This window comes from Sapajus apella, unplaced genomic scaffold (genome assembly GCF_009761245.1).
Source record: "Sapajus apella isolate SASKATOON/1434 unplaced genomic scaffold, GSC_monkey_1.0 scaffold28, whole genome shotgun sequence".
Taxonomy (NCBI): domain Eukaryota; kingdom Metazoa; phylum Chordata; class Mammalia; order Primates; family Cebidae; genus Sapajus; species Sapajus apella.
Window position 1 is genome coordinate 20,871,424 of NW_022436968.1, and position 7,420 is coordinate 20,878,843.

Sequence of the window (7,420 nt, forward strand, 5' to 3'; positions counted from 1 at the left end):
ACCGGTATGAGGACTAGTTTGAAGAGAAGGCAATTGAGAAGCAACAGAGACAGGAAGTACTCTCCACCCTCCGCTTATCTGCCTAAAAGCAGGGATTTCCCTTTATGAAGGTGCCCTCTGTTTCCCACCCCCGTATAGGAAAGGAATGGCTACTCTTATCACCAGAGATGAGGAGTCCACCCTCAGATGAATTTGCATAAAGAGATCTTATTATAATTTTTTTTTTTTTTTTTTGAGACAGGCTCTTACTCTGTCCCCCAGGCTGGAGTGCAGTGGTGGGATCTTGGCTCACTGCAACCTCCGCCTGCCAGGTTCAAGTGATTCTCCCACCTTAACCTCCAGAGTAGCTGAGGTTATAGGCATGCATCACCATGCCTGGCTAATTTTGTATTTTCAGTAGAGATGAGATTTCACCATGTTGCCTAGGCTGGTCTTGACTCCTGGCCTCAAGTGATCCACCTGCCTCAACCTCCCAAAGTGCTAGGATTACAGGCATGAGCCACCACACCCGGCCCGTTTTTATTTTCCACTAGTTTTCTCATATGTCTCCTAGTTACTTCCCTATGATTTATTATCCCTTGACGCCCAACCAATCCCCTTTCTTTTGTTAAAACGGTATATAAGCCCCTGAGTATAATTGCTTGATTTCACTTCTGTGAACTCTCATGCACATAAAGAATAACAAAATTTCTGTGCCTTTTCTCCCGTTAATTTCTCTTTTTTTCATTTAATTTACAGGCCCCAGGTACTGAACCTAGGATGGTAGAGGAAAAGTGTTTTCTCCCCACAGTGATAAATGTAATTCAGTTCTGGGACCGCAGGAAACCTTCTTCTCCTTCAGCAGCCCCTGTCCTCTCTTCCCTTGCTCCTGCTGCTGCCTTACCCAGATCCTCATCAGCACATTCAATGTGTATAGGAGCTTTGCAGTGGCTCAGTGCCCCTGCCCTTGGCTACTCTTCCCTTGATCCACGTTCTGCACTGCTGCCAGGGAGCTTTCTAGGAGGCAGGTCTGTGTGTACCCAGCTCCCGTGGGAGGTCCTTCAGCTGCTCTCCCTGTCAACAGGAGAAAGTCGCTTGGCCTCACCGCTCATCTCTGCTCCACACCTGTCCCAGTCTGACCAGACTTCCTTTCTCAGAACCTGGTGGACTCCTTTGGCACAAGCTTTCTCCCTCGCCCAGATTTTCTTTCCTCATACTTGGCCACCTGTACAGATGCTCTAGGCTCGACTTGAACAGCCCCTCCTCGGTTAGGTCATCACGGGGGAGAGTTTGCCACCTCCCCGCTGGGTTCTTTGCCTACTACTCTCTTAGAACACTTTTGACATTGCACTTTCATGATCTGTTTACACGCCGTCTCCCTTCCACAGCTCTTGGACTGCAATGTGCTTGCTCATCTATATCCCTGACATCCAGCCCCAAAAAGGCGGCAAGGAGCCATGCAAGCATTAGTCAAGATTACAATAATCTTTATTGGAATTATAATAGTTTAGAACTTTAAAGTTCATCTACCCTAGTCCCATATATGTGTGTGTGTGTGTGTATGTATTTTTTTAAATTAATTAATTTTTTTTGAGTCAGAGTCTCACTCTGTCACCCAGGCTGGAGTCCAGTGGCACGATCTTGGCTCACTGCAACCTCCGCCTCCCAGGTTCAAGTGATTCTCATGTCTCAGCCTCTCGAGTAGCTGGGATTGCAGGCGCATACCACCACACCTGGCTAATGTTTGCATTTTCGGTAGAGACGGGGTTTCACCATGATGGCCAGGTTGGTCTCAAACTCCTGGCCTCAAGTGATCCCCCTGCCTTGGCCTCCCAAAGCGCTGGGATTACAGGCGAGAGCCACTGCGCCCGGCCAGTCCTGTCATTTTCACAGGCAAGGAAACAGTGGTCCTGAGTAGTGACAGAAGCACGGTTAGGGGTAGTGCTGGGCTAGCCTCCAGCTCCTCTGGTTCACTGGCTGTGGTACCCAACACTGAGTGGAAAAGCTGCCTTTCTGTTGGCTCCTAGGATTGCACAGTTATGCATATGTGATGAAGGAAACGGCCATCTCCACTTCTACCATGTTTATGGTACCTTCACTTAGCTTTTAGGCACTGCTGATATTGCTGAATTAGAATAATTCCTGAACATTTATTATCATGTGGAAAGATCATTCATAGCTCTCTAAAATTATTAGTGTAGCCTATTGTAAATGAAGAGAGAGAGAGAGAAAAAACAAAAAACACTTAAATGTTTTGTTTTATGTTCAGAAAGATCTAGTACTTGAATATCAGAGGATACTAGAAATGAATAAAATATGTTCACTTAATGTCGCTCTAAAATTACTTCTTTTCACGTTGAATCTTTGTTAACAATTTCCACAATTAGAATTTTATTTTAGAGAAACAAGATCTTTGATAAAAAGTAATTTAAGTTGCTCTCTGGTATCTTAAATGTCAAGCCAGGGCCAAATCTTACCTGGTAAAGACTGCAGAGTTATGATTGCCACATACATAGGGCGAGCATTTATTGTTTTGTTTGCTAAGCTCTCTCCTTTCCTTCTGAGACTGTGTTTTGGGAAACTGCTGGTCTAATATAGGATGCAAAAATGAGTTGCGCTTTAAAATTTGACCTCGGGCTGAGTGCAGTGGCTCACGCCTGTAATCTCAGCACTTTGGGAGGCCGAGGTGGGTGGATCACTTGAGGTCAGGAGTTCAAAACTAGCCTGGGCAACATGGGTGAAACCCCATCTTTATTAAAAATACAAAAATTAGCCAGTCGTGGTGATGGGTGGCTGTAATCCCAGCTACTCAGAAGGCTGAGGCTGTAGAATCACTTGAACCCAGGAGGAAGAGGTTGCAGTGAGCCAAGATTGAGCCACTGCATTCCAGCCTGGGAGACAAGAGAATAACTCCATCTCAAAAAAAAAAAAAAAAAAATGACCTGGCCTCCTTGGTGTTGTGATTGTTGCCAGGTGTGAAGTTGGCATGGCTGAGCCAAATATTACCATTTTTTTGGTAACAATGATTGCTCTGAGAATGGGCATAGGTCCTAAACCAGACCAAGTAGAGCTGTTCCTTGGCATTTTTTAAAAAACAGAAGCTGGTGGCAGGAGAGAAGAGTTTCTTTATTTTCTCGTCTTGATGCTGAGAAAATATGCAAATATATAACTTAGAAGTGGCTGTGGTTGTAGCCTTGGGCAGGTACAGGTGATCTGCAAGAACGAAGCCGGCCCACAGAGAGAAGCAGAGAGGAGAAAAGATGAGAGACAGGGAGAGCTCTTTGACAGGGTTACGAGCCCTGGCTGCCGTTGTGCGGGAGGCTCCCCTCTTCTGTAGCCAGGTATCTGCCAGGAATTTTTGTTTTTTCTGTTTTGCTGGTTTGGGTTTTGAAGCTTTGCAGCTAACCATTGATCAAGTTTTAACATTTGCAGATTTTGTTTTGCTTTGTTAGCTAAACAAGTTGAGCAAATGTGCCTTCTGTATCCCAGAATGTAGACCGCATTGTGTATGTGAGGTAGATATTTATAAGCATGCTGTATTATTTTTCCTCGCTCCTACTTCGACGTTTACTCTGTATTACTTACGTAATAGGAAATTAGAAGAAGTTTGAGAACCGTGTCTAGCATCCTGGCTACTGCTGTCCAACCGCCAAGCAGTCCGGTCTGCCAGGCAGACTTTAATCTGGAAAACTTCTTGAAAAACGAACCAGTCTGATACAAGCGTTTTTGTTGAAATGTTTTCTAGTACAGAGCAGAACTGGCTCTATCACAAAGCAGCCTATTTATAGCAGTAATTCTTTTGAAAAAATTTTTTTTTGTCTGAGTACATGATCAAAGTCACCGCAGAGCATTGAATGGATGCATTAATAAAAAAATATTTAAGTTTATATTAAATTCTGGAGACTTGAAGGCAGGGCAACTGAAATGGATTTCACTCAGCATAGTGTAAATCATAGTTCTTGATGGGGACGGGTTATTAAAAAGAAGTTCTCCTATGGTTTTAATTTCTTTAGGATTTTTCTGTAGGAGAGAGTTAGGGCCTGGTGAGTGGGTAAAAGAAAATAAAGAGAAGAAATCATTGTAAGAGTTAAAATGCCACCACCATGTGCAAGGGCACCTGGGAGTGACAGGGGCGAGGAAAACCACTTTTCCTTAAATATCACCTACCGGCCTTGGAATCGGTTCTTGCCCAAAGTGTTCCTTCCACAGGCAAAAGAAAAAAAACAGCAGAAAATGAGAAATTTTTGATTGAGTTCTGCAGAGCCAAGGGCAAATCAATAGTTCATTTTCCCAACTCCTATATTCAAAACTTGATTTGGAATCAATTTGTGTTTAGAAGGTTTCCACACATTCGGAGGTAACAAGAATGAAGACGTATCACAGAATTTAAACTGGTTTGCAGCCCTTCCCCTGCCCAGGACTCAACAGATGCAGGAGGAGCAGCTGGCAGGAGGAAAGCTTGGATGAAGTCACCAAGGGAACTGGTTGGCCTAAGTTTAATTGTGTTGGCAAAGTCAATATGTTGCTCTTGTGTAGAAACAGAAATGATGAGGATGTTCAGGGGGATGGCTCTGATTTTTTGAAGCAGCTGCAGTAGTCTTAAATGAATAGAACGGCGCACGGAAAGGAAGACTTGGGATGATGACATCCGTTGCTTCCTCAAAGGTTTTAATGAAAACTGGTGTCCTCCAGGAAAAGAATTGCAGTCCCCTGGGAAGCAATCTTGTAATAGAGAGGAAATGGCAGCTTTTGGATAATGGATTCATTTGTAAATATTAAAAATACCTTGTAACTGGAAATTGTGTTGTGACTAGAAACCTGTAATTTTCGTCATAATGATTTCTGTTTAGATGTGTATGTGTCTGTTCGTGGTGACATCCAACTTACCAGTATTTCTCAACTATCTGCAGTTTGGCTGAGGACCAGAAAGTGAAGGGAAAAAATGAACTAATGAGATGCCCAGAGCCCACTGACTAAAGCCGTTGTGCTTTACCCATCAATGTTCTTGTGGTAGTGTTTTCTTCCTTGATTAAAGGCACCACTGCTCATCCACTTGCATAAACTAGATCCCTAGAAACTCTCCCAGGCACCTTTTTCCCTTCATCCGGGTACACCCATCCACGCTGACCTTCTACACAGCTCTTAAATTGTCCACTCCTCTTCACCTGCAGGGAGTCTTGATCTACTTTTTGCAATGAAACCCTTCGGCAGTCTGGTCTAGTGAAGCCTGTGTGCCGCTTTTCAAAATAAGTTTTCAGTTTTTAATTTTGTAAGCAAAATTAAAATTTAATTCTGTGTTAGCAAACTAACACAGAAAGAAAAGACTTTAAAGTTCATTAAATAAAACACAGGATTATAAAGAAAACCCATTATGTTAAAATACAGTTATCAAAATATTAATAATTTTGAGTGATAATATATATGCTTCTTTATAAATGATTATGTAATATGACATGGTAGCAGGCCTAACAACTGCAGTAATTTTCAAGTAGTGATGAGTATAAATGATATCTATTTTTTTTTTTTTAAGACGAAGTCTCGCTTTGTCACCCAGGCTAGAGTGTAGTGGCACAGTCTCAGCTCACTGCAACCTCTGCCTCCCAGCTTCAAGTTATTCTCCTGCTTCAGCCTGGGATTACAGGCACACGCCACCACACCCAGCTAATTTTTGTATTTTTAGTAGGGACAGGGGTTTCGCCATATCGGCCAGGCCGGTCTTGAACTCCAGATCTCAGGTGATTCGCCTACCTCGGCCTCCAAGAGTGCTAGGATTACAGGTGTGAGCCGCTGCACCTGGCCAAGTATAAATATCTTAATAGATCTGCAGCAACTGTAATGTGACCTGAAAGCATCTGTGATTTCTCTGGGTAGCAAGGTCACAGATGCTGCTAATACTCCTGTGGTTTGTTGCCTACATTTATAATAGAAGGAAATACTAACTTTCAATTAGAGGTTGATGAAAATAAAGATATGCTTGTTTTCCCACTGAAATTCACATAATTCTGTGGAGCCTGGACTGAGAATACTGCCTTTAGGCCAAGCCACCATCGTTTTTGCTGGACTTACTGCCACAGGCTCCTATTGGATATAAAGCTTGCCCATGTCCAAAATGTCCTCTACTCTGCAGCCAAGGTGGTGTTTGCAAAATGCACCCGCCGACTTATACACTGAACTGCCTTCTATTGCTTAGAATAGAGAACAAAAGGCTTGGTTCTTGGCCACAGGGCTCCTCTTCCTATGTGGCAGATTCTGTGTTCTCTCCCACCACAGGGCTTTGGCACATGTGTTTCCCTCTAAGAATGCTCTCCACACCCTTCCTCACCAGTGAACTCTTCAGGAGATCTGCTCAACCAACACAAGGAAGTCTCCTCTGACCTTCCTGATCAGTTCCAGATTGTCTATTGCCTCACATCCCTCTTGTTTCTCCAAGGTAATGTTATCTTTATTTGTGTGATCCTTTGACTAATGCCTGTTCACCCATTGTCTGTGGGTTCCATTAGAACTGGTTTCCAGCCTGGCCAACATGCTGAAACCCCATCTCTACAAAAAATACAAAAATGAGCCGTGTGTGATGGCGGGCACCTGTAGCCCCAGGTACTTGGGAGGCTGAAGCAGGAGAATTGCTTGAACCTGGGAGGCAGAGGTTGCAGTGAGCCAAGATCTTGCCACTGCACTCCAGCCTGGGCAATGGAGCAAGACTCCGTCTCAAGAAAAAAAAAAAGTACTGGTTTCATGCTATTCGCAAGACAGTGTCTGGCATATAGTAGAGGCTTATTAAATACTTGTAGAATAAATAGATGAATGAGTAGTTCCAATAGCATTTTAGAAGCAGAAAAACCCAGTGATGTGGCAGGGATTGGGATGAGAAGAAAAGTTTACTGGCAGCAGGGCAGAGTGATAACTTCTTATTCAGGGAGGAGACAGGGAGGCTCACAGAAGTGGCCAAAACCAGACACCTGCTCCTCCTGAACGGAAGTCTGTCGGTGTAACTAAAATGGGGAGTTTTATGTACATCAGTAGGCCCGAGATCCCCACTATGTTATCGGCGATAATATTAATTTATATCTGTAAGGTCAACCCTAAATATTAAGAAAAAGTTAAATTACATTATTCACATATTTAAAAAGAAATGTTATAAACTAACAAAAGTTTACCTTTCTCTTGAAAAGAAAAGGTTATTTGGAAAATATATATGAGGTCTGATGATTGTGCTGTGTGTGTATGTGTATATACATATATATTTATTTATTTCCTGGAAATAAATTCTTTGATGCTAACACTTAGATATTTAATTATTAGGTCTAAGATATGGTTCTTCAAAAGTTTAACCTAGAAGTGGAATTTTCAGTGGGTTGATGATATCGGTGGAGAATGATACTAATGAGGCCATATTATGGGTAATTTTCTCACAAAGTGATGATGACATTCTGCCTTGTGGTAT